We start from the raw sequence: 27385 nt of genomic DNA on the forward strand, positions 1-27385 counted from the left end.
TTATCAGAAAGTCTTTACTATGTTACTAACTCAAAGTTCTGTGTACATTCTATTGTGAATTTGCACTTCTACATTCATTGCCCCATTGTTCCTTTGAAAGGTTTCACAGGTTTCCTCCACTTTTTTCATACATACCTTAGAGATCTGGTTTCTTTCTCAGAACTAAAGAAATTTGGGTTGTAGCATTCATATTTCAAAAAATTCTTATCTTTCATTAATTTCAATTTATCTCAAGCCTCTCTTTTGAAATATTATTACTGTTGGAATAATAATCAGTGTGTAAAGTCATTTTACCTCATAGGTAAGTGTTCTAGACAGAGGAGATGCCTTGTTCTATAATTTGCACACAATGGAGTAGAAATATTTTTATTCTAGCCCCTTAAGTCTGCATATGAATTATAATATGTCAGCATTGTGTTTTCTAACTAGAGTCGCATCATGTGCTAGCCAGTCTATAAAGATTGGTGCTATCTGAGCTTTATAATAAACCCTATCTCAAAATATTCATTGGTTATTGGTTGAAGAAGATATGTGAGTCTCTCAATTCTGCATGCCTGTGTATACACCTCATCTTCATGCAACAAGAAAATACATACATATCTACCTGTACCACATGATACATAGATGATCAATATTTACAGTGATCAGTGCAAGTAGTACACATTTATTTGGCACTCAATCTCAGGCAATATAATTCTCATAGAACGAAATGATATCATAAGGAGGCATTTGAAAAATTATGCTCTTAGCACATAAACCAGTTTTTTTCAAAGTTTGGAGCTAAGACGAAAGGATGGAACATACAGAGACTGCCCCACCCGGGGGTCCATCCCATAATCAGCCACCAAATGCAGACAGTATTGCATACACCAGCAAGATTTTGCTGAAGGGACCCTGATAAAGCTGTCTCCTGTGAGGCTTTACCAGTGCCTGGCAAATACAGAAGTGGATGCTCACAGTAATCTATAGGTTGGAACACACGGTCCCCAATAAAGGAGCTAGAGAAAGTACCCAAGAGCTGAAAGGGGTCTGCAACCCTATAGGTGGAACAACAATATGAACTAACCACTACCCCCAGAGCTCATGTCTTTAGCTGCATATGTAGCAGAAGATGGCCTAGTCGGCCATCATTGGGAAGAGAGGCCCCTTGGTCTAGCAAACTTTATATGCTCCAGTACAGGGGAACACCAGGGCCAAGAAGTGGGAGTGAGTGGGTAGGGGAGCAGGGCAGGGGGAGGGCATAGGGGACATTTGGGACAGCATTTGAAATGAAAATGAAGAAAATATCTAATAAAAATGTGGGGGGAAAGGGGGTGTTTCCCTCCCATTAAATCAGAGTAAGCCAAATGGTCATTCCAAACAAAGACCAGGACTTATAAATGCTAAATGAAAGTTTCTTTCTCTACCCTTTGAGTGGGAATCTTACACAGTTTATAAATCATTTCTCTCCTCAGCACTCACAAGCCTTTTGTTGATTTTGTTTTTTTTTTTTTTGAGACAGGGAAAGTTGGGCTTAGATGTGCTGCCTGAGCCTTGTCTCCTGGGTGCGAAGATTACAGGCTAGTGCCATCACACTCAGATTTAGAAATCAATTTTTTACTGGGTTGTTTTATCAATCTTTTAAAAATGATCTTGATATCCAAGAGTCATCTTCCTTTTTCAACACTGCTTTTTTTTTCCTACCAAGAGTCTAGAAAAGTTCCCTAAAAGTGAGAGGAGAGCCTTTCAACCCTTCTTTGTATTGAGAAAGAATATGATTGATGACTTGTTCATTTCCAAAGTTGTGACTTACTGCTCAGCGGGGGACACTGCTATTAAAAGAAGGGTAAAGACACAGTGGACTAGTGATTTAAATATACAAAAAAAATGGAAAATTTAAAAAAAGATATTAAGTTACATATTTTAAAACATGCAAGATTTGTTAATAGTCAATTATGATAGTCATTAACTAATAATGATTCTTTTTTAAATATTTTTATTAGGTATTTTCCTCATTTACATTTCCAATGCTATCCCAAAAGTCCCACATACCCTACCCCGCACTACCCTACCCACCCACTCCCACTTTTTGGCCCTGGCGTTCCCCTGTACTGGGGCATATAAAGTTTGCAAGACCAAGGGGCCTCTCTTTCCAGTGACGGCCATCTTTTGATACATATGCAGCTAGAGTCAAGAGCTCCGGGGTACTGCTTAGTTCATAATCTTGTTCCACCTATAGGGTTGCAGATCCCTTTAGCTCCTTGGGTACTTTCTCTAGCTTCTCCACTGGGGGCCCTGTGATCCATCCAATAGCTGACTGTGAGCATCCACTTATGTGTTTGCTAGGCCCCAGCATAGTCTCACAAGAGACAGCTATATCTAGGTCCTTTCAGCAAAATCTTGCTAGTGTATGCAATGGTGTCAGCGTTTGGAAGCTGATTATGGGATGGATCCCCGGATATGGCAGTCTCTAGGTGGACACTTTGCCCCTTCTTAGAATTGGGAACAAAACACCCATGGAAAGAGTTACAGAGACAAAGTTTGGAGCTGTGACGAAAGGATGGACCATCTAGAGACTAATAATGATTCTTAAGGCTTTTTTTTTTGAACTTTTATTATGTTTTTACATGATCTATATGGGAGCATTTTTATTTTTATTTATTTTATTTATTCTTGAATCTATTTTACAGTCCAGACTTTATGCCCCTCCCAGTCCACACTCCAACTGTTCCACATCCCACATCTCCTATCCCCCCATCTCCAAGAGGATGCCCCCATTTCCACCCTCACCTCACCAGACCTCTCTACACCCTGGGGCCCCAATTCTCTCGAGCATCTTCTCTGACTGAGTTCAGACACAGCTGTCCTCTGCTGTATACATGTTGGGGCTTCATATCAGCAGATGATAGCATTCACAAATAGTTTCAAGAGAGTTATTTGGACTTTAATGTATGAATTGAACTGTTTTCTTTGCATCATTCTGAGGAGTTACTGTTTAGTTTCATTCTGGAATATTTACATGTATATTACTTTTGTGTTTGTAGTTTGGAATATAAACAGATTGCATTTATTCCAGTGTTGGTCTTTTGATGTATGACCTGTGGTTTTTTTTTTTTTTTTAAATAGGCTCTTACTGTGCTGCTCACTGTAGTCTCAAAATCATCTCTGAAACCATGCTGCCTCTTCACATCATGAGAAGCTAATGTACAGATGCAAACCAAAACACACAGCTGATGGGTATTGTAAAACACCTCCTTTTCAACATGCAATATTGAGATTTGAGTGATGGTGTAAAAAAAAATAGAAAATGTGTATTTTTATAATTGTCAGGCTTTGCTGAAATTATGTTTATATATAAATATTATTTTAATGCTGAATATTTTCCGAAAACAAGAATTATTGCCTTTGCAAAACTTAGACATGGTTTTATTTGCTTCAAGCTTTGAATATTTAAAAAATGAAAATTCCAAGTATTTGCTTTCCAAAATAAATGGCCTTCTAGAACAATGTCCAATAGAGGTGTCAACAATTGTCATCATTAAATACTTTTAAAATTGCAAATATACTGAGTTATTTAAGACCAGCTAATGTGTTATTTCTCCTTAAGATAGTGTTCTTGCAATTAATATTTGAGTGGTTTCCTTCTAATCATGAAGGTAGCTAAGGATTCACAGAGATTTTTTATTTTGTAGTTTAAGATGATCATGAATATTTTATCATTCCTTGTTTTAATGATGCTTGTTAATTGAAATCTTTGCATATCTTAAACCTGTCCATTTAGATAAAATTTCTTCAACATTGTAAAAAATCTGACTATATAATAAGTGTTCCATCTCCATTAATTAATTAATATATTTTTCATATAATATTTTCAAATAATATATTTTGATCACATTCTTCTCATTATAAAACTTGTCTCAGATACTCCCTACCTCCTTACCAACACAACTTAATGTATCCCTGTTCATATGCAAGGTCTCTCTTTCTTATGTCTGTCTTTCTCTCCCTCTTAAACAATAACTAAAAATGAAGAAAAGAAAAGAAAGATAGGAAATAAGGAAGGAAGAAAAACTAAAGACTGAGCCATCTCAACATCAAAAAACAAGGCAGTAATAAAAAAAAAGAAGAAGCAAATTTCCCAAAAGAAAAATGAAACAAAGAGATCAATTTTGCTATCTCTGTACATGAGGGTTGTTCAGAAGTGTGATTAATATAACAATATAACTGCTGATATTTAATTGTTTAAAAACAAAACAAACAAACCAAACCAAACCAAACCAAAACAACCCTAATTTGTTTTCCTCTCCACAGACATCAGTTGCAAATACCTTCTTGGGTAAGGGCCCTTCTTTTTGTCTACTTTCCCTTCCCATGCTGGTATTTTTGTCTGTTTTGAGCTTGTTCAGACCATGTTTGGGCTGCCAGTCTCAGTGCCTACCTATATCTGACAGTAAAGGTGTTTTTGCAAAACATTCCTTGAGTTTTCTGTTTCTTGTATTTGTTTTTGTTGTTTTTAAAACTCAGTGATCACCCCCTGGGCATGTTACTGTCTTTTGGAATTCTTTTCCACAGAGACCTGTGTGGCTTGTCAAGGGGAGTTGATACATGTCATTAGGGCTCATTTTATTTCTATATTCCTTTCTCAGGAATAGAGAAATAGCTTTTGGCATAGGCCTATCACATATTTAGACTCAGGTTCTTGGCCACATTAGCATTCTGAGGAGGGCTTTCTATATCATGAAGTTGGTCTTAATACAAAGCAAAGTAGTTGATTACTCCTATAATGTTTATGTCAATGTCTCTTTGATACTTCTCACTGATGTCTGCTGCAGGTTTGTAGGTTGTTATGTTAATGATTTCTTTTTTTCCAATTTTTATTAGGTAATTTCTTCATTTACATTTCAAGTGCTATCCCGAAATTCCCCTATACCTCCCACCCCTGCTCCCCTATCCACCCACTCCCACTTCTTGACCCTGGTGTTTCCCTGTACTGGGGCATATAAAGTTTGCAAGACCTAGGGGCCTCTTTTCCCTATGATGGCTGACTAGGCCACCTTCTACTACATATGCAGCTAGAGACACGAGCTCTGGGGGTACTGGTTAGTTCATATTGTTGTTCCACCGATGATTTCTTTTCTCCTCCAGTAGTATATACCTTAATGTTCAGCCTTATAAAATTCAGTCAATAACCTTGAAGCTTCTAATTGGGCAGTAGATGTTTTCACATTTTCATTAACATAAATAAGTAGAATCTTCAGCAACTGGAACTCTAAATCATGATGTAGATATTTAATTGTAGTTTTGTCAATGGTATTTGATGTTTGTGTAATAGACTACAAATACAGAGTGATTTCATTCCAATTCCTTATGTATATATGTGTATATATGCTATCAACTTCTTTGATTTATTTGTGTTTTCTACCTGAGTTTTGTATTTGCTTTATTTCTACCATTTCTTCTCCTACCATTATCCATGCAATGCCTGCTACATTATCTAAATGATTATTATATTCTATAAATCACCATTGTTTATTTCATGTAAAAATGTATACATAACTACCCCTTGATGTTTATATTATATTCTGAACATTACATACATGATCATAAGACATGTCCTTGGAGAAATCTATTCTCCCTCTAAGCATCCATGATTTGCCTGTGGTTTTTCAGCCAAGTATGTGATATAATACTTTCTCACCTTTGAGGGAATACCAATTTGTAGTGTCATTCTTTTTTATCTTTTGTAGATGCACATATTTTTAAGATTTAATGTGTGTAGCTTGCTTATTCTACATAGAAAACACTTTCTTCACAGTAGGCATCCTATTCCCCAGGATATTACAATCTGTTTGCCTCACTTAGGCAGTGTTATCCCAGTCTTGGAATAATTGCGAAGTTTGTGCTATCATCATTTGGGTCAGACACATCTCTGTCAGTGGTTCTTTGAAGTTTATACAGCTGTGGAATACTCTAGTGGTCATTGTGTGATGCTAAATGAAGGTTTCCCTGAAGGTTGTAACTAATTATGTTTATGAGTATAAGGACAGATATTTAAAACACATTTATAAATCATACTATACTATTTCAGGAAAATTAGCAGCTGAAAGATGTATTAAGTATCACCAATACTACTAGCCTTGTGTAGTAGACCATGTTTATTGTACTAGGCAAAAATTTCTTATTGAACATGATAGAGGGCTGCATTGCTGAACAAAGATATACCTAAAAATTCAGATATGTCTTTGAGTACCAAGACACTAATAACATTCTATGGGTAAAATTTAGCAAATTATATCACTAGAAAAAGGTGGTAAAGTGAGGCAGTTTACTTTGAAATTTTGTAGTACTCTTAGCTGCAGTGTTTACATTAATACAGCATAGTTGTGAAGAGTAGATAAATAAAGAGCAAACAGTCTGAATGACATAGGGACTGTCTATAAGGTTTTCATATTGTAATAAATTCATAAATGAAGCTTATCGTAAACTAAAGCCAATAAAGTTGTGGATTTCTACTAAAATCTGAGATGAAAAATATGGGAGAATCTTATATGCTGTTCTTGTTCCATTTTATGTGTGGGGAATCACAGAGGAACTTTACAGACACTTGCTCACATCCTAAGATTTTAGTTCAGTGTGTTCACCACGCAAAATGTGAAACTTGAATTATGCTAAGGATATACTAGGAATTAGAGAAGAATAATAGATGTCTACTTAAACATGAACATTTGTGTGGTTCTTGAGCTACATTCACTAATTCATTTTTTTGCTTTTAAAGTTATACTATGTACAGCTAGGTAGATGGTACAGTCAGAAACATGTGTATGAGAAAACATGCTTTTGGGGTTTGTTTCTAGCACAAACATATTGAAAAGCAGGCATGTAGGAATGATTAGCATGCAATCCTGGCATATTGCGGGGGAGTGGTGACAGGAAGAGCTCAATGGTTCACTAGCCAATTAGGTGAAGCTATTTGGCAAATTCCATTTCTTGTAAAAACACTATCTCAAATCATCAATTGCCAATGCATTGGATCATTAGTTGATTTATATTTAAGCATAATATCATTCATGAGTTGCCAACATATGTAATTGTATGCATAATTAATATACTATATCCTGTCAGTCTAAATTTGCTATGGCTAGAGGCAGAACACATGAATCCCAACTCCTGTCAGACTGGCTCTTTGTATTCAATGAGCGATAGAAGATAATCATATTTTCTCGGGATGCTTTCCTGGAGAGGAAATCCATGTGCCAGTAGATGATCTCATGTCCATACACACACAGATGTCTTAAATTAATTCAATTGTTATTAAAGAGAGAAAATACTTTTTCAAATGCATTATTTCATATATTAGTATTGAATAAAAATGTTAAGAGTATCAATTGCCCCTGAGAAATAATGATTGCTGCTTGCCAGCAGACACATGGACAACCACATATAAAAACCTTCCCTACACTTACACAGCATTGTTGAGAATATACATTTATTTTAAAATCTTCAATAAAATAAATACCTATTAAACTATTTCTTTATCATTATGACAATGTGATAATTACCCTAGTTGGATACATTTTAAGTAGGGCTTAAAGGCAAGATTTCTTTTTCAAACCGAAGCAGCTTTTGGTAAGGCACTCAAATAGACACAAATATAACATGTACTGTTATAATTCAAGCATATAATCATAGCAATTGGGGAAACTGACACAAGCGTATCACAAAGAGTCAGCAGCACGCTGCACATAGCATTCTAGACTCAAAATCAGAAAGATACAGACAGAAATGGAGGCTTTCATCTAGATAGCCAGCATCCATTCCCAGGCACCCAGATACATGATTAGCCCTAAGTACAATGGGCAGGTTTGTGGATTGTAAATTAGAGCCAGTAGTACTCAGGGTTAAATTTTATTTTTTCTAGCTTTTCTCTTTCATTTTCCCTGCTTCTGCTGCAACACAAAGGCGGGGGTTGGGTGGAGAGATAAATGAATCAGCTGCTCTTGTGAAGATCTCCAAGGTTACCGCAGGCTTGCAGGCTTTTGCGTTTCATGCCTGGGTTTGAGATCTCTCTCCTGATTGGTTCTCAGTCCATTCTCTATTTGAATGTATGCACTCCTCCAATCAGAGGCAACCAGAGGTAATAAAAATCTCTGCAGCCAGGGTTTTTACCAGTCAGGCTCCTGGCTAGATTCCAGGTACCAACTGGTACCTGATCTAGCCAAAGCCTGACTGTAAGCTGCAAAAGAAAAGGAGGACTGCTCCTGAATCTTGCAGGCAACAGAGCCAATGAACAGCACAGGCAGAGATTTTTCTAGGATTCCCCACACTCCTGCTTTAGTCACAGGCTCCTTCTTCTTGTGTAGGAAATGTGAATCTGCTTCTGAAGCCACTGCTTCTGCTTAATATCTGGCATCCCTCTCTCAGTCCTGTACTCCTGCAGAAAAAGGCAAGGAACATGATGCAGTTTGAAATCTGTTCCTTACATTTTCTTGGGGACATGCTGCGTTTCAGGGTTTCAGAGGTTCAACTGTTTTGTTTTGTTTTTTTTTCCTTTTTTCTTTTATTTATTTGTTCTTCTCTCTTCCCAGCCACAGTGTCTGCTCCCGCCCCTTGCTCTGGACCCCTCAGCCCCCTTCTCCTCTGCATGTCCATTTCACTTCAGAAATAAGCAGGCCTCCCAGTGATATCAATTGTACTTGGCATAGCAAAACTGCATTAAGATCTGGGTTTTGGAGTAAGGTTTAACTGTCATTTTGCTTTTGCAAACACATGTTTTTATATTTTATTTTCTCTTCCCTATCTGCCTGTACCATTCATCCTATGAACTCCAGCAAGACATAAGAATATTTGAAAATCACTTATCTCTCAGTGGAATCATATTACTGTTTTATACTCTCACTGAAATAAATGTACTCAGCAAATTTCTTTGTCACTATTTGAAAATGAATATCCATTGACTGGCCAGCATCTCATTAGCATTACCTTTTCACCAATCACTTCTCTGTGATACATCCCTTGTGTTTATGAAATTAAAGTGCTTTGTGTTGCTCATTATCGAGCCTGATAATGACTATAATAATTTTTAACATTCTCACAGTTTATTATCAGCTTCATAGGCCACACAGGAAATTAGACTACATATAGCCTTTTAAAAAACAGAAAAGTAACTGAGGAGATCCAAGATGAGTCTTGGGACTCATTTCCCAGGGAGAGTCCCTGAAAGGGAAACCACACAATCCAGTAAGACTCTACTCACAGCATAAAAAGCAAAGATGTCTGTGTTAATCTGGCCCTGGAGAATAGGGCCCACACCTCTATGAAGCTACTGACATAATGCTGTGTGAAGATCAGAGCATACCTGCATTCCTGGAGAAGGAGTTTATATCCCAGGAAGGGGTCATACCCATTGGAGTTCCTCATCCAGGACAGATCCCATTGGGGCACGAATGGGAGACCTCTTGCCAGGACATAGGCCCATTATACCTGGAGGAGACCCCTTTACCCATAGGTGGGGGAGGACACCCATTACCAGGTGTGTACTGAGTTGAGACTCCTGCATTACTGGCTCTGGCTGCAGCTGCAACAGTTGCAACAGTAACTCTTCCTTGTGGGGTCATCACCTGCTGGGATGACCCTCCAATATTTCATACTAGCCCAGAAAAACCTACAGGAACCTGGGGCATGGGAACACCAGCTGGGATTCCTCCTCCAGCAGCCTTGAGAATACCTGGCCGTCCAGCAGCTCCAACAATTGGCACTCGGGCAATGCCAGTATCTTTAGGTGGAGGAGGTCCTTCTACTGTCATGTAGACCAGGTTCTCCCCCATAAAGCAACACCAGAACAATGACTCACTTCTCTTCTATTTCTGCTTGTTTGGAGTTCTTTAGCTTAATCTTCCTGAACTCATCACAGACACAAAAGATAAATTCATATGCTTGTCAAATGTTTTGAAGGTCCAGTGAAGATCTAGCTGTTTTGCAGGATGCCTCTCATCCTGTAGTTAATGTGCTGCACCATCTTGTTGCTATTGTTCACAGTCATCATGGAAGCTCACAAGGCTTAGTTTCCTGATGGATTGATTCACTTCCATAGAGGCCTCCTTGACTCAGAGCCAGCAACTGGATCCCCCCCCCCTGCTAACTGTCATAGTTTTAAACACTGGGTAGCTAAAATATGATTGTGTTAATTGAGGATACTTTTATGAATCATGTTTCATTGTACTGCCCCATATAATACCTTTGTCTTCATAATTTTAAAGGAGAAATAAACAATAACACAAAAAAGTTCTAGTCTACATTTACTTGTGTGTGTGTTTGTTTTTTCTTTGTTGTTGTTGTTGTTGTTGTTAGTACTGATGGTGCAGTAGCCAAGACTTAATGTGACTATCCTTACTTAATTACAGATGTGTTTGCTTAAAAATATCCCTTCATCTCTTTAAAGTGAGCACATCCAATATGAAGTATGACTGTTTTAACTTAGAAAGCAATTACCTGCAGTGTGGGGCTGTGGACCATGAGAGGAAGCATAGTAAGGTTGAGCTAAAGGCTTGAAAACTCAAGACTCTAAAAGAGTGGTAAGAGCTTTGCCTGCTCCCAGCACAAGGCTCCTGTCATATATCCACAGCCCTCTATATTATTGTGGCCATCAGTGATGTAAGGGCAATGCGCCTAGCACTCCCACATGTAGATGAGGTATTCCTAACAACTCAGACCAAAACAATAGTAAAAGGGGATGTGACAGCAGTCAATTAAGCTTAAAACAGAGTTCTCCATGCTAATGAGGTAAGAAGAAGCCCAGAGGGCATGCTAATAATCTTCCCTTCCCAGAAATTCCTCCCTGCAAAAGACATTTAATCTCAGATCCATCCTAAGAACTGGCAAATGACCAGTAAGAATGGCTAAGATCAAAAATTCAGGAGACAGAAAATGCTGGTAAGGATGTGGAGAAAGAGAAAAACTTCTCCATTGCTGGTGGGATTGCAAACTGGCACAGCTACTGTGGAAATCAGTCTGGTGGTTCCTCAGAAAATTCGACATAGTACTACCTGAATCCAGCAATACCTCTCCTGGGCATATACCCAGAAGATGCTCCAACGTGTAAAAAGGACGCATACTCCACTATGTTCATAGCAGCCTTATTGATAATAGACAGAAGCTGAAAGAAACCCAGATGTCCCTCAACAGAGGAATGGGTACATAAAATGTGGTACATTTACACAATGGAGTACTACTCCGCTATTAAAAGCAATAAATATATGAAATTCTTAGACAAATGGATGCATCTGGAGGATATCATCATGAGTGAGATAACCCAATCACAAAAGAACACACATGATATGCACTCACTGATAACTAGATAGTAGCCCAGAAACTTAGACTAACCAAGATAATTACAAAACACATGAAAGTCAAGAAGTAGGAAGACCAAAATGTGGATACTTCGTTCCTTCTTAGAATGGGCAACAAAATACCCACAGAAGGAGTTACAGAGACAAAGTTCAGAGCTGAGGCAGTAGAAAGGACCATCCAGAGACTGCCTCACCTGGGGATCCATCCCATAAACAGCCACCAAATGCAGACACTACTACATGTGCCAGGAAGATTTTGCTGACAGGACCCTGATATAGCTTTGTCTTCTGAGGCTATGCCAGTGCCTGGCAAATACAGAAGTGGATGCTCACAGTCATCTATTGGATGGAACAAAGGTCGCCTAAAGAAGGAGCTAGAGTAAGTAACCACGGAGCTAAAAGGGTCAGCAACCCTATAGGAAGATCAACAATGTGAACTAAACTGTACCCCACAGAACTATGTCTCTAGTTGCATATGTAATAGATGATGGTCTAGTTGGCCATCAGTGGGAGAAGAGGCCCTTGGTCTTGTGAAGATCATATGCCCCAATACAGGGGAATGCCAGGGCCAGGAAGTGGGAGTGGGTGGGTTGGGGAGGAGGGCAGGGGGAGGGTATAGGGGACTTTAGGAATAACATTTGAAATGTACATGAAGAAAATATCTAATAAAATTTTTTGAAAAAAAGAAGTGGTGTATGGTTTAATGCATCTAATTTCCTCCATGATAATAAATTATTTGGAACTATGGACTTCTTCTTTTTATTGAGACACACTGTTGCAAGGCAGACAAAATGCCTTCACATACAGAGCATCAGTCTAGTCTCTCATAGAAGGCCTCTCTGCACTCCTAGCCACAACTACCACCAAGCCTGCTGCTGTCAAGCCAAGGACTATCACTGCTGGAACTCATTGGAGCTCCCCTTCCCCAACCCCTCCCCTGTCATGGGCTAGACATGGACCATGGCCCTCAACTTCATTCTCTGCTTTGTTGTAGCTTCCAGCAGTGCCTGGGTTTTCACGAGCCTTGTCACAGGCCCGGGGACCCCCAAGCCAGCTCCAGCTTTCTCACATCTCAGACTGTGCTTTCCTACTCCCAGAGTTGAGTCTCAGTGCTTCCCTACATCCTGGCAACTTCCCTTGGCATGAGATAAGCACAATCAAACTCCATGAGTTCTGCCTCCCCAAGAGACCCTGCCTTGTGGTGGAATGGGCACAGGCCTACAAACGTACACTGCAGTATTGTGAACCATGAGAGGAAGCCTGGTAAGATCAAGCTAAGGCTAGACAATCCAGAGATCCTGAAGGAAGAGTAGGAGCTTTGCCTGCCCCAGGCCCCAGACCCTGTCACATAGCTGCAAACCCTCATAGAGAGATTTGTGGCCATGAGTCATGTAAATACAATGCCCTAAGCCCTTCCACATGTAGATGTGTAGGAAGCACCTACTAACAGACCCTGCACCACCCCAAAACTGTATATAACATCCTATCCAGAAGGAATAAAGTTGTGTGAAAATTACTCTGTTGTCTGAGCGTATTTGTCATAAAAAGCTATAACACACGAGAAAAGAGAACTGCTCTCCTGAAACCTTAGCCACCAGAATCTCCTCTGCACTACTATTGCTGGCTAGGCTCAGCACAGCCAATGTGAGCAGGTTTCTTGGAGCAGCAACAACATCATCATCATCATGATCATCATCATCATCATCATCAGCAGCAGCAGCAGCAGCAGCTGAGGTGACAGAGAAAATTTCCCTTCCCTGGCTGGAGATCTACTCAGATAGCCTCTGGTATGCAGGCCTACACTTACCCAAGGAGTCATGTGAAATTTCTAGAGAAATACTGCATCATCATGTCATAAGCATTACACAGAAGATGACAGTATATGAAATGTTGGATAGGGAGATGGAAATATCAATTCATAGAGATGAATATGAATTGACAAAAAGATAATTTTATTACATTTGTGAACAATATGTACAATAATGTAAGGGGATGCTGAAGTGGAAGGATGGGAGTGGGTGGGTGGGGAAGATCCCTCATAGAGGCAAATGGGAGGAAGGAGAGGGCAGATGTGGGATGGGGGATTTGTGGAGGAGAAACCTGGAAGGGGGATATTATTTGATATGTAAACAAATGGAATGATTAATAAAAAATAAAAATATTTTTTATGAAATTGAGTTGTAAATTATTTGTTATGGAACATGAAGATATGTGCTTGAATCTCTAACTTCTGCATAAAAAACAAACAAGTGAACAATTAAACCATATGTGTTGGTCTTTCCTGACAAGCTGCTGATCTCTAGGTTCAGTGCCAATCACAAAAATATGGTGGGATTGGATTGAGGATAAGGCTACATGATGATTTTTGTACCCCACAAGCCTGTGCTCATATGTGCAGCATCTTTACACATGCGAAGACTCATTTACAAATACCTACTAATATAGACAATTTTGTAAGCATTTGAAGAATTCATATGATTAGAAATTTCATATGATAATATTGAATCGTTAATTTCCTTCTCATATAAACTGAAATATTAATGCACAAGGTAAATTGTCATAAAATATTAATTATAAGAAAACCCTTTATGATTTGTACATATGACGATGAGTCTACACATTTATGGATGGTTTATTCATTTAAAACTCACAAAAAATAAAACATAACAAAACAACAACAACAACAGCAACTACAACAACAACGACAACAACAACAACAAAACAATTGGCATGAGTCTACTCCTTAGGCCAGGTTTTGAATGTTAGTAGAATTAAGAATGCCAGGAATTGAAAGTCCTTAATTCTGTTCAGTATGGCTTGATTCTACATGTGTTAACATATTTTCCTTGTTCATGAAACTTTTTTGACAGTGACTAGAAAGAAAAGTCACCCTTTTGTATAGATAAAGGGTTTCTTCTGAAATAAATCACTTCTGTTAATTTTAAAGTAGCATTTAGAAACCATGTGATAATGAACTTTCTAATATTTTATGGACCCTGGCATTTGACTGGACAGTGTCTTCTGTTATCCCTCAGAAGAAGAATAACAGTTTCACCTAACCCAGAGCACTAAGAGCTCCCAAAGACTAAGCCAAACATCAAGGACAATACATGGGCTGGTTTTTGGCCCCAGGCACATGTGTACCTTGTATGGCTATAGTGGGAGAGGATGCACTTTATCCTGTGGAATCTTAATGCCCCAGGGAGGAGGAATGCTGATGTGGGTAGGGATGCAGGAGGGGGAGCACCCTCTCAGAGGTGGGCGGGGGAGGATGGGGTGAAAAGATCAGGGAGGGGGGACTTGAAAGGGGAACAAGTTTTGGAATGTAAATAAAATAATTTAATAAAAAAACAATCAACGTGAGATTGTCTATTTTTTATCTAAGTATGTAATAGAAACTCTCTATAAAATTGTTATATATGTTCAATGACAGACTCTGTAGCAAAATAAATTGGAGATCAAATAAAGAAGAAAAAGCAGTTGTCTTTTCATTCCTATATGCTTTTTTTTTACACATTTAACATCCGTGCACATATGAATAAATAAATACACACCGATATCCCAACCTCTTATCATAGGTTATTATAATAGGATATTCAATAATATTAACTTTGCATGAGCAAAGGAAACCTTATAGGTTTTAGAATGGTCTCAATCGTCCTACATAGACAATTCCTATATAACCAAACCAGTGGACAGAAGCCAAGGATCCCTGTGGTTGAATTATGGAAATACTGGAAGAAGTTGAGGAGGAGCGCAACTCCTTAAGAAGACCAGCTGTCTCAACTAACCTGGACACTTGGGATCTTTCAGATAGGAGCCCCCAACCAGGCAGCATGCACTAGCTGATATGAGCCCTGACCCAGGCACATATACAGCAGAGGACTGCCTGGTCTGGCCTCAATGAAAGAAGATACACATAACCCTTGAAAAACTTGAAGTCTGGTGGTGTGGGGGTAGGGAAGTGGGGACATCCTATTGGAGAAAGGGGAGGAGGAATGGGATGAGGAACTGTTGGAAGGTGGGCTGGGAGGGCATAACAACTGGACTGTAAAACAAAAATTAAAGATAATTTTAAAAATTCATCTGCTTAAAAGCCTTTCTGAAAACGTTTATTATTGTGGTTTCAGTATTGAAAACTGTATTTCACAGCATAGTCTAAAATTTGGAATGAGTCTCTGGAACCTGGAAGGTGAGATACTCTCAGATCTCAAAGCAAAGGACCAAGCAGTGTGTGAACTTGTAGACTTCACCTCCAGTAGAAAGAAAAGGCATCAAGTGGAGGGATGGGATTGCCATCCTATAGCCAAAATTTCTGACCCAGATTTGTTCCTGTCTGAAAAAAAATAAAGAGCCTGAGGAAAAGGAGTTCCAGTGACAAACCCAATTTTGGATCCAGCTCATGGGGAGGCCCCAAGGCCTGACACAATAACTGATTCTATGGTGTGCTTATAAAGAGCAGCCTATCAGGACTGCCCCTAAACGTCCAAGGAACTGCGTATAGAGTCAGATGCAGATTTTTACACCTAACCAGTAGACAGAAGACAGTTACCCCATTGGTTGAATTAGGAAAAGCTGGATTAAGTTGATGAGGAGGATAGAAGACCAGCAATCTCAACTATCTTGGACCACTGATATCTCCCAGATACTGAGCCAGCAAACAGGCATCATACAGCAGCTGATATGAGGCCCCCAACACATATACAGCACAGAACTGCCAGGTCTGGACTCAGACAGAGAAGGTAGAACTAACATTCAAGAAAATTGGAACGCCAGGGAGTGGGGAGGTCTGGTGGAGTGGGGATGGTGAGGGGACATGCTCTTGGAGATGGGGGGGGGGAGGTGGTGTGGGGTATGGAACAGTTGGAGGGTGGACCAGGATGGGGATAAAGTCTGGAGTGTAAAAAAAGATTAAAGAATAAGTTAAAAAAATAGAAAGGAGTCTCTGGTCTCTAAATAAAGTTAATGCATCTAATTAACTGATTTTCCATCTTAATAACTGAAAGATATATATATAATCAATACCAGGATATAATTCTCAGAAATAATTCTAATTTTAACTAAAGCATTGCAACTCTAATAAGAAGCACATAAATCACAAACAGATATTCAAAAAAATATTTTCTTAGCATGCAACATCACTTTATTAAAATATCGGAATATTTAATAAAAATATGCTTAGATGATTTTTAAAGAGCACATATCTGACTAATTTTATGTTACATCAAAAGGTAAGGACCTGTTTGTAATTTTCCAGTCTTCATACAGAATTACTGGGACCTTATAATCTAGAATGTTTTGCATTGACATTTGAAATAATTTGTTCTTTAATGTCTCTTTATATTTTGGGTGAAGAATTGTGTTTCTGTCTTTACAAGATTTCTGAGCAGTTATTGTTATATCATAATCCTGAATATTAAGATACATTTCACTCTTGTGCTTATAGAAAATAAAAGTTACATCTATTTCAGTATTGTTCTTTTAGCATGTAATGTGTGCTTCTGATTCTGAATCTCACCGTGCTGCTCACTGGGTTCAAACTCATCACAGAAGCCATAGTTCCTCCCAGCATCATGCGAAGCTCACAACAGACACAGACAGCCACTTGCTGCTGATGGTATTGTAAAACTACATGGTCTCTGAGTTTCATTTTTGAATTTTGATTGTCTGTGTATAAAAATTAATTAGAAATTTAGATTTTCTCATGTAGTATTGGTTTGATGAGTGAGGATTAGACTTGATCATATTCATAATTCCTTGTTTTCTATACATAAGATTATGTTTTTACAAACATTACAAAATCATTTTCTTTGCATTAAGCATCACATACTTAAGAAGCAAAACTCCTAGAATTAATATTCTTTTAAAATCTTCCCGAGTGCCATCATTTCTTTTCTCGAACTTCTCTCAGATTCACCCCAAGTGCAAACAAACTTCAGACACTCTAGATTAAGTGGGAGCACTAAAGGTGACTCACTTCCACATTCTCTATCCCTTTCTTCCCTACTACAAATAGAGTAAAACAAAACAAATGAAAATCAAAATTAACAATCCAAAAACACTAATATAATATAAAAAATATATTGAACAGCAGGAAAACCAAAATCTTCTGAAATAACAAATAAAATAAAAATGAAGTCTGCTTTATATTTTACAACTATTCCTGTTGCTGGGGCCTGATCTGGAACATGTTTTATATAATCAGTGACACTCTGTTTGAATAGATTGATTTTTTTCTTTCCTATCAACAGACATTAATTGCAAGTTACTTCTTGGTTAGGGGTTGCACTTTGTGTCCTTTCCCTTCTCATAGCTGGAATTTTTGATAGATTGAACCTATTCAGCTTTGTTTGTGCTGCCACATTCTCTGGGCATTCCTGTGTCTCAGTCCTTTTGTATGTATAGCATTGTTTCCTTGAAGTAATTCAAGCCCCTGACACTTATCTTTCTGCTTTCTCTTTAACATAGATCGAAGAGTCTTGAGAGAAGTTTAATGAAGACCCATTTAACATCTACAGATTCAAAGTTGCTCACTATTTCTACACAGGGCACTTGAGGATGCCTTAGATAATTGTTGTGAAATAGGAGACAGCTTTGTTGAGAACTGAGCACTGAACTGATTTATGGGTAGAACAGTATTTTGGTAGGAGTCATTTTATGTCAGTGTTTCCCATAGAAGAATAACAGTAATAGGTTTTTATTTATAACCCAATTCTATCTGCACTCATAATCATGGTCACTTGGCATAATGAAGTATGAATTTTATCACATAAACTTAGCCCTGAAATCTAAAACAAACAAACAAAAAGAAAGAGACAACCTCCCCCACAAACTACTAGGTTACTTTAACATTGATTCAGTAGTGTGTCAGTGAACCCTGAATGAAGTTCACTATTTTACAATTTACTATTGGTGGCTAATGACATTCAATATTTTTTCTTCTTCAGTTATATGCAGTGGCATATGTTAGGAATATCCTCAGCAATAAGGCATTACTATCTAGTTAATGGTTGTAGAGATTAAGCCATAACCTTTCAAATTGTATGTGAAGAACATGTGTAGTACTACTTTATCCAATGTCTCAATACATTTTTAAATTCTCCATGTCCCTGGATATATTACTCAGTGGCTTAAGACTTATAGCTTTGGAAATTTCTCTCCAAATATATAGTAATTATATATATGTATATGTATATATATATATATGTATATATATATATATATATATATATATATATATATATATATGATTCTCTGTTTTTGAGAATTTCATGCATGACTAATTTAATTGACAATATTTCCATATTTCATTCTTTTATCTCTACATTTACTCCTGCCTGCTTATTTCATTATCAATGCCATTTCATCTTCCTAGTGATTAATATTATTTACCTAAGCATATGTAAACATAACTACTTGTTGCTGTGTATATGAGGATTTGATCATATGTAAATATCTTTAAGATGTATGTTTGGTATAGAAAAACCTACCAGGGGGAATATAAAAAGATAAAGTTAATTTCATCTGTATCCTCATGCTTAATTGTCTGTATTTTTAAACCTACAAATGGGGCTTATATCTATGATATTTTCCCATCACAATTGGCATGCCATCTTGTGGTAATGTGGGAATTATATTCTTTAGTTATGCATGTTGTTAGATTATTTTGTGCAACTCCCTTATCCTATATAGAAGACACATGTTTACAGAAGACATCTCTTCCTCTGAATCATTTATATTTTCTAATGTCCTTTTGCAATGCTTTCAGTGTTAGCTTAATGATTAATATTTTAGATTCATAAATGTGGGTTGGACACACCACTGTTAGTTGTTCTTTGCATTTTGAATAGTGGTGCAGTCCTATAATTTTCTCTGTCTGGTGCAGAATGAAGCTACTTTCCTGATGGTGATAGGTATACATTTCTATATTTTAAATATATACTGAGTCAGGAAACTGGCTGAGCTAAGTTCTTCTCTAGATTCCATTATCTCTGCAGCCACAGGTTTTGGCTAAGGTTTTATTATTGAACATGATTCTCTCCTTGATGATTTAATAAGTATCAATAAATCACCAGAGACATCATAATTTCTTCATTTGTGGTTTTATAATTCCAAGGCATCATGGTATGAGGAAGGAGATACCTGGGTGGAAATGAGGGACAGGGAGGGGAAGAGAGGAACATGGTTAGGTATCAGAGGGGATATGAATGAAGCCCCGATGGCCCTCATAATAAATGAAAGCAGACGACTTTGGGAGGTAGGAGGTGGGGGACTCTCTTCAATGTACCAGAGACCTAGGAAATGAGAGACTATCGGGTCTCAAAGGGAGGGTTAGATGAAATACCTTACAGGAGACGGAAAGAAATGTAGAGTCCACCTCTAGTAAAAGATAGAACATCAAGTGGAGGGAGAGAGGTGCTATTCCATAGTCTAAAACTCTGACCCAGAAATGTTCCTGTCTAAAGAAAAGCAGGGATAAAAATGGAGAATGACTGAGGGAAAGAAGGTCCTGTTGCAGACCCAAATTTGGATCAAGCTCAAGGGGAGGCCCCAAGGCCTGACACTATTACTAATACTTTGGTTTTCTTACAAACAGGAGCCTAGCATGTCTGCCTTCAGAAAGCCCCCAAAAAGCCGCTGAAAGAGTCAGATGAATATATTTCCACCCAAGCAATGGACAGAAGATAGTGACTCTAGTGGTTGACTGTGCCAAAGCTGGAAGAAGCTGATGAGAAGGGCAACCTTATAGGAAGACCAGCAGTCTCAACTTACTTTGATCCCTGTGTTCTCTCAGACATTGTGCCACCAATTGGGAAGCATACCAGGTTGGGTGAGTCCCCCAACACATATACAACAGAAGACTGCCTGATCTGCACTCAGTGGGAGAAGATGCACTTAACCTTTGAGAGTCTTGAGACTCCAGGGAGTTGGGACATCTAATAGAGTGGGAGTTAGTGTGTGGGGAAATCTGCTTGGAGACAGATGAGAATGTATGGGACGAGGAACAATCAAAGGCTAGAATGAAAGATGGATAGAGACTGGAGTGTAAAAAAATACTAAAGAACAATAAAAAAGAAATGATAACACTATAGAAAGTTAATAAAATGAAGTTTGCCCTAATAGTTTCTAGTAGTGTTATTTCTACTCTATATATGAACATTACCATTTAATAGAGAATTGAATAAATACAATCCTGAATGGTGCAAGAGACTCTCTACTGAAGCAAATCCAGTCAGTAAAGAAGCACTTTCTCAAAGAGCTGGAGATAGTGGACATCTGCAAAAAAAATTTATTTGATGGTTATTTCAGTTATGAAATTTCTTACCTTAGAGCAAGTTTTGAGTTTCAATTCTAGGTTTGAGATCTTCTTCATGATCTTTTTTTTTTTTTGATTCATCCTTAATCTACTGTTTAATTGTATGTAGACATTCTGGCAAGCAGAGGCAAACAGAGAAAATTCCAAATTTTCTACAGAATTATTGCAAGTTAGGCTTCTGAGTGGTGGAAGGCCCTAGCAAGGAGAAGAGTATATGGTGTTCGTCAGAGTAGGAGGAATGCTCATTAAAAACTGCAGGCGACAAAACAAAGTGAAACCTAGGTGTACCAGGGACTTGCTAGTATCTCTATATTCCTCATGGACCGGCTGTCCCTAAATGCTTTTCAGGAAATATGTTCCTCCAGCTGAAGTCGCTGCTCCTGCTTTAGGATACACTGACCCTGTCACAGACTTGGATCATGTATCACTTGAAAGGAAAAGGATACACTTCAGTAACCAGTATCTGACAAAACAAGGGTTGTGCAATTTTCTTGTTGCCATAGCCATCTAAGAGTTTGAACTTTCAAATCCTGTTTGTAGAGTTAGGTTTAAATTATCACTTCAGTTTGACAAATAATAATGCAGTTTGTCTTCTCTGTCTTCCCATTCATATCTATGAGGTCAGGTGCAAGATGAGCCTTCTAAATTCTATATTATGGTCTCTGACTGATATTATATACTCTTATCAAAAGAAATTTACACATCAAATTTCCTTGTCACTTATTAATATTGAATATACACTGACTGACTAATTTTACTTCATTAATATTCTCTCTCAATCAGTCAGTCTCTGGGATATATCATGCATATGTCACAATTATATTAATTTGAGTTGCTCCTTACAATAAAAACAGTTTCCAGCTTCACAAACCACATAATGTCTGGCAGCCTTTTGTGTCTTAGATTGGTTTTAATCTCTTAAGTTTCCCTTGGTTTGGAGCATCTAAGTGTAAGAATTTAAGGTCTTACCTGCATACTAAATAAAATGTAGTTGCAACAATACAAAAAATTATAAACTAATGAAAGTATTTCTTTGCTCAGAAATATCAGCAAGATATCTTTATGACTCTCAGAATGATGCATTGATAACACAGTTTGGTTCAGTTGAGTGTCTGATGATATAGAAACAGGTATAGAGCTGAAAGTATGAGAATGGAGAGAGTGAGGAGTGAGAATTAGAAGGTAGGTGATGATACCATATGTTATTGTACACAGTATTTTTCAAAGGTTTCTACTTCACAGGAGCTTTGGCAAAAGAAAAATTAAGTGTCATAAAAACTTAGGACAAATATCTAATTGATGTTCCTGTTAACATATCAAAGTGAACAGAATCTCTCAGTATTGAAGATATCTTTTACAAGCTTTCCTCATTCTCTCTACCCTCTCACTCTCTGATATTTTGATTTAGAATGCACACCATGAATCATTTAAAAATCTTGACTCACAGTAATTATACTGAGTTCTATTCTGATGAATCCTCACCCTGCTTTAATGATGCTAGTGTAAAATCTTAATTGGTCATTGTGCTATTAAAGTGAAATGCAGATAGCATAGCATAAATATCCAAACAATGTGAATGAGGTTAATACATGAAATTGAAGTGATTTGCCATTCCAAATATCAGAGGAATTTACTTGGATGATAAATTGCCAAAATATTGATAGCAATTGATGCTTATTCTTCTAACACTCTATCTCAAGGAATACAGATCTATTTTAAAAAAATACTGGTATCTGAAGAAAAGATTTGAAAAACATGTTCTTAGCATAATGTACTATTATTTAAAAACAAGAATTTAAAAAAATTAAAACTTAAAATACATGAACATGATCAGTTTATTAATAGATCAAATGTCATTATCTTTTTTTATAACAAGATTTGATATTTTGTTTGGAACTGGACTATATTTTATATAAAATATAAGAATGCATTTCATAATTTAATATATTTTCCTATAGCTATTGTCATGTCCTTTCAGGTGACCTCTTTTTTTTAATTAGGTATTTTCCTCATTTACATTTCCAATGCTATCCAAAAAGTCCCCAATACACCCCCCCCACTCCCCCACCCACCCACTCCCACTTTTTGGCCCTGGCGTTCCCCTGTACTGGGGCATATAAAGTTTGCAAGTCCAATAGGCCTGTCTTTCCAGTGATGGCCGTCTAGGCCATCTTTTGGTACATATGCAGCTAGAGTCAAGAGCTCTGACATACTGGTTAGTTCATAATGTTGTTCCACCTATAGGGTTGCAGATGCCTTTAGCTCCTTGGGTACTTTCTTCAGCTCCTCCATTGGGGTTCCTGTGATCCATCTAATAGCTGACTGTGAGCATCCACTTCTGTGTTTGCTAGGCCCCGGCATGTGACCTCTTTACCAGCTATCTTGAACCACTTGCAATGTGTCATTTACATAATTTCCAGTAGTTACTCTTTAGATAAATTCTGGAGTATATTTATACACATTACTTTTGTGTTTGTAATTTAAAGTGTTTGTAGGTTACATTTATCCCAATATTGTTTTCTTAATATGTGTCCATGTACTTCTGATGCAGAGTCTTGTTGTCCTATTCACTGAGTTCTCCAAAACATCCCTAAAACCACACCTCCTCTTAGCTTCATGAGAAGTTCACAGCACAGAAGCAGAGCACCACATTCAGCTGATGGTATTGTAAGACAACTTTCTTTTCAACTTTCACTATCGAGTTTTGATTGCTTGTGCATAAATTTCAGTAGAAAATGTATGAAACACTTCTGATGATAAGTGATTCTCAAATCTATGGGTATAGAATTATGCCATTGGGGCTCATTTTAATTTTTCCATTTATCAGAATAAGAAATTATTTTTTTATATAAGTCTCAGATTATTAGCCATTTACAGTGAGGTATGTCTTCAACTTCAAGGATTTGATCATAAATATAATAAGAGCAATTTATTACTATGATAATATTTATGCCAGTATGACAAAAGTATATCTTGATAACTCCTAAATATTATATTTTTCAGGGATCATCATTAGTGATATTGAGGATTTCTTTTTTTCTCCAGTAGCACATAAGTAAACATTCAGCCTCATTAAATTATTCAGAGGCAGTGAATCTTTTAATTGAGCACCAATTGTATTTCTCTACTTTGAATCCATACATAAATAATATATTCAGCAGTTGGACATTCCCTACAGATGACAAATATTTAACCTTGCCTTTGGTATTCATGTTACCAATAATTTGATACCAATAATTTGATATCGTGTTACCAATAATTTGATATCTCAGAGCAGGGAAAATAAGCCTGCTTTAGATAAGGACTCAACAAAATAATTAATTGAGGACACCAGCAATATTTAAGATATAATTTCATATTTTGAGATATATAGTTGTGACAGCAATATCTATCCAAATATAATGTCATTCCCCTTCAATCTTTTATACACACATACACACAGACAAACACACACACATATGTGTGTGTGTGTAAGTGTGTGTATACAACAACATATATCTAAGCTTGTTTGAAGTGGTTGAAACTTTTATATTTGCGTACTATATTTACATTATTCCCCCATTTTCTTCTAGACTCCGCCAATGTCATTTGTGTCCCATTAAATATCAAATCATTAAAACGTATTCATTATTATTGATTCTCACTTATACAATATATACATTCATGTTCCTGATATTACCTGCTTATACCTTGTGTACTATCAGTGTTCGTGTCCCTGATCATCCCTCTCCCTGCATCCATCCTGGCACTTTTAAATTAAGTGTGGGGTCTTGAGAAGTGTTACCCATAATTCTTAGCATTAAAAGTGTTGATTTTTTTTTATGTATGAATGATTTTGAGATTTTATGTGTGTAGCTTACCTGTACTTTCCAAAAGATACTTCTCACAGTAGACACACTATTCCTTTTGTTTTTATATTCTGTTTTTCTGCTTTATGCAATATTTTCTGGGTCTGGGAATAATGGCAGATTTTATGGATCCATTGCTTGGGGTTAGTCACACCACTTTCTCTGGTTCTTTGCAGTTTGAACGGTTGTAGAATTCAGCAATTTCTCTGTAATAGAAAATAAAGCTTTTTGCTGAGGGAGATAGCTAAAATTTTCTGTAGGAATTAGGATAGTTATTTAGAACTTAGTTTAGAAATTAAGTGGTATTTCAGGAATTTATCAGACAAAGGTTGTTCCTTCAGCCTAATGATCTCTCCTGTTTGTGTAGTAGACCAGGTTTCCTGTATTAGGCATAAATTCCCTCTGAAGCTATGATGTAGTTCTGAATTACTCAGCAAATAAAAAGTGAACAATTCATATGAGGGTTTGAGCACCAAGTTACTGTTACCATTTGAAGGGCTAAGATTTGACAAACTATAACACTTCAGTGGGTAGTAAAGTAATGGAGTTTACTATGAAGTTTGTAGTACTGTAACTTGCAGTGTTTACATTAACATACCATGGAGTATAAAGAAAAAATAATATGAATGACATAAAGGATCCTATCTCCAATACTTTACTATTGTAAGGAATTTTTAGATGGATCTTATTGAAAATGAAAACAAAAACCTGTGAGAATTTGAATCTAATTCTGGGATGTTATGTACATCAGAATATTCTGTGTTTCTCTTGTGGTATTGTATGAGTTTGGATCAAAGGAGAACAGCACAGATATCTCCCCATTTTCTGAGATTTTCGTTGCATATTCAGTAAACATAAGTTTAAATGGGAGAATTACAGAGGACAGATTCAGAGCTCGAGGGGTAGCAAAGAGATGCTTATCTACGATGAATATCAATGTAGTCTTGGGTTACATTTATTAAGTTTAATTTTTGTTTTTAATATTACATATACAACTAGTATTTATGTGGTTCATTATCTGCAAGTAAAGATTACTTCAGGATTCAGGATCTGACAGAGAAAAGGGTTTGGGGGGACTACTCTGAAAATTTCTTTGGCAGTCATAATCCTCACCTGGCACTCTTCAATGCTCTGAAATGTTTGAGCTATAACACTTAGAGATACTGTCTTGCCTTTCACCCAAATATCTTGTGGACATAGAAGTATAATACTTGCAATTTTCCTTCATCCTGACATCATCAAGGGGCTCAGATATTCCATTTTTATCTAGGTTCAAGAGTTATATTTTCATTATCATTCTTCATTGAAAAATTATTAGTTCTTCTATCTTTGCACTCTCTTCCATTTCTACTAATTCCATTCTATAAGACAATGCATGAGAATATTGCAAAGTCAAATGTCTCTCATTGGTGTCAGAATAGTGTTCTCTACCCATATTGAAAGAACTTTACCTAACAGATTTATTTCATTTTTTTGATTATGAATCTCCACTCACTGAGCAATATTTTTATCCCCTTTCTTTTTTTTTCTAATTACTTCTGTGTCACGTGCCATGTGTGCTGACATAGTTATATTGATTTTTTTAGAGTTGTTCCTTGACATCATAAAACCTTTTTCAATTTTATATGTAATGTATTATTTAGAGGTCTTACATATCCAGTGTAGTTTCCTTTTGTTTCCAAATTTTCCTTCTTGTTGAGCTTCTGAGAATGAACAAATTTAGGTTTAGAAATTACATTAATTTTAGAAACAATAGCTTTATACCCAAAAAACTCACAGAAATATCAAAAGAGGATATTTGAATACCACAAAATTTTGCATTAGTCCCAAAACCTTGTAAACTTGAAGGTATGTTGCTATAGACCTCTGGTTCTTAACCTTTCTAATCCTGCCAGTCTGTAATATAGTTCCTTATGTTGTGGAAGACCTCCAAATTAAATTGTTTCCATTTGTACTTCATAAATAATTTGTCTACTGTGATGAAAAGGTAAATAATTTTGTAGATAGAATTTAGTCACATGAGGAGAAATAAGGGTATCAAAGGTGCATTTGCCATGAAGGTGAGTGAAATAGAAACAGAGAAGAAATGGGGCAGTCGGTAAGAGAGCATGATATGCTTTTTATTGTTTCATCATAACATGCTACATGACTGCTAAGCATTAAATGTTTTAAAGGAAAAGTAAGAAGCCACACAACAGAATATTTTGTTTGTTGTAGACTAGAATATGTATTTAAGTGTAAATGGTATATTAGTGACAGAGTCTTAATTTTACCCTCTTTAAGTGGTCAAACGTGTTTACATAAAAGTGGCTTTCTGAAATACTGTCCGTCCCTCTATTCAGATATTGACTTTTGTTTTATTATTTTCTGTGCATGTGGCACAAAGTATCGACTTACCCTCTTTTAATTTTAAAAGTATGCTTGTGATTCACTTATTGCCCATTGTTTCCTTGTTTAATTATGGTATTTTACATTGTTTTTGATTCAAGAGTAATTTTGCTATTTTATATTATTTTATTAAATGATTTATTTAATTTTATTTATGTCAGTGACTTGGTTCATAAATGACTTCCAATACCTGCCTGTCTTATATTTTTATGGCCAGAGGATGCTGTAGGATCTCATGCTATGGAGTTATATATATTTGTGTGTTGCTGTGTAGGTATTGTAAATCAAACTTGTATACTCTTGAAGAAAAACCAATGTTCTTAAAACTAGAGCCAAATGTTCAATCCCTTCCTGTATTTTTCTTTTATATTTTGTCATGGACTTACATGTGATTTCACTTTTCATCCCAATCATTTTACATTCTCCTCTTAGTGCTTTACCCAAATCCTCTCTTCCTACCCTTATAGGTGAAGGGGAGTGGTGTTGCTGCCTGTATAACAAGCCACCCT

At 36.9% G+C, this 27385-nt stretch overlaps 1 long non-coding RNA gene and 1 pseudogene across 3 annotated transcripts in view; one reads left to right on the forward strand and one right to left on the reverse strand.

Annotated features, from left to right (window-relative positions):
• The window catches only part of LOC110298667 (uncharacterized), a 54298-nt gene extending 33863 nt beyond the window's left edge, over positions 1 to 20435 (forward strand). For 2 of the 3 annotated variants that reach the window (XR_003837191.2, XR_015047915.1), the window contains exon 4: positions 3106 to 3787. This is a non-coding gene — a long non-coding RNA (uncharacterized LOC110298667). Of the gene's footprint in view, positions 1 to 3105; positions 3788 to 19920 lie in introns of those variants that run through there. The other variant, XR_015047917.1, reaches the window with a different exon arrangement.
• Positions 9374 to 10018, reverse strand: LOC110297952 (small nuclear ribonucleoprotein-associated protein B' pseudogene; annotated as a pseudogene).
• Positions 20436 to 27385: the final 6950 nt, after the last annotated feature.

Source organism: Mus caroli, unplaced genomic scaffold (genome assembly GCF_978045245.1).
Source record: "Mus caroli unplaced genomic scaffold, Mus_caroli_1 scaffold_8, whole genome shotgun sequence".
Lineage (NCBI taxonomy): Eukaryota > Metazoa > Chordata > Mammalia > Rodentia > Muridae > Mus > Mus caroli.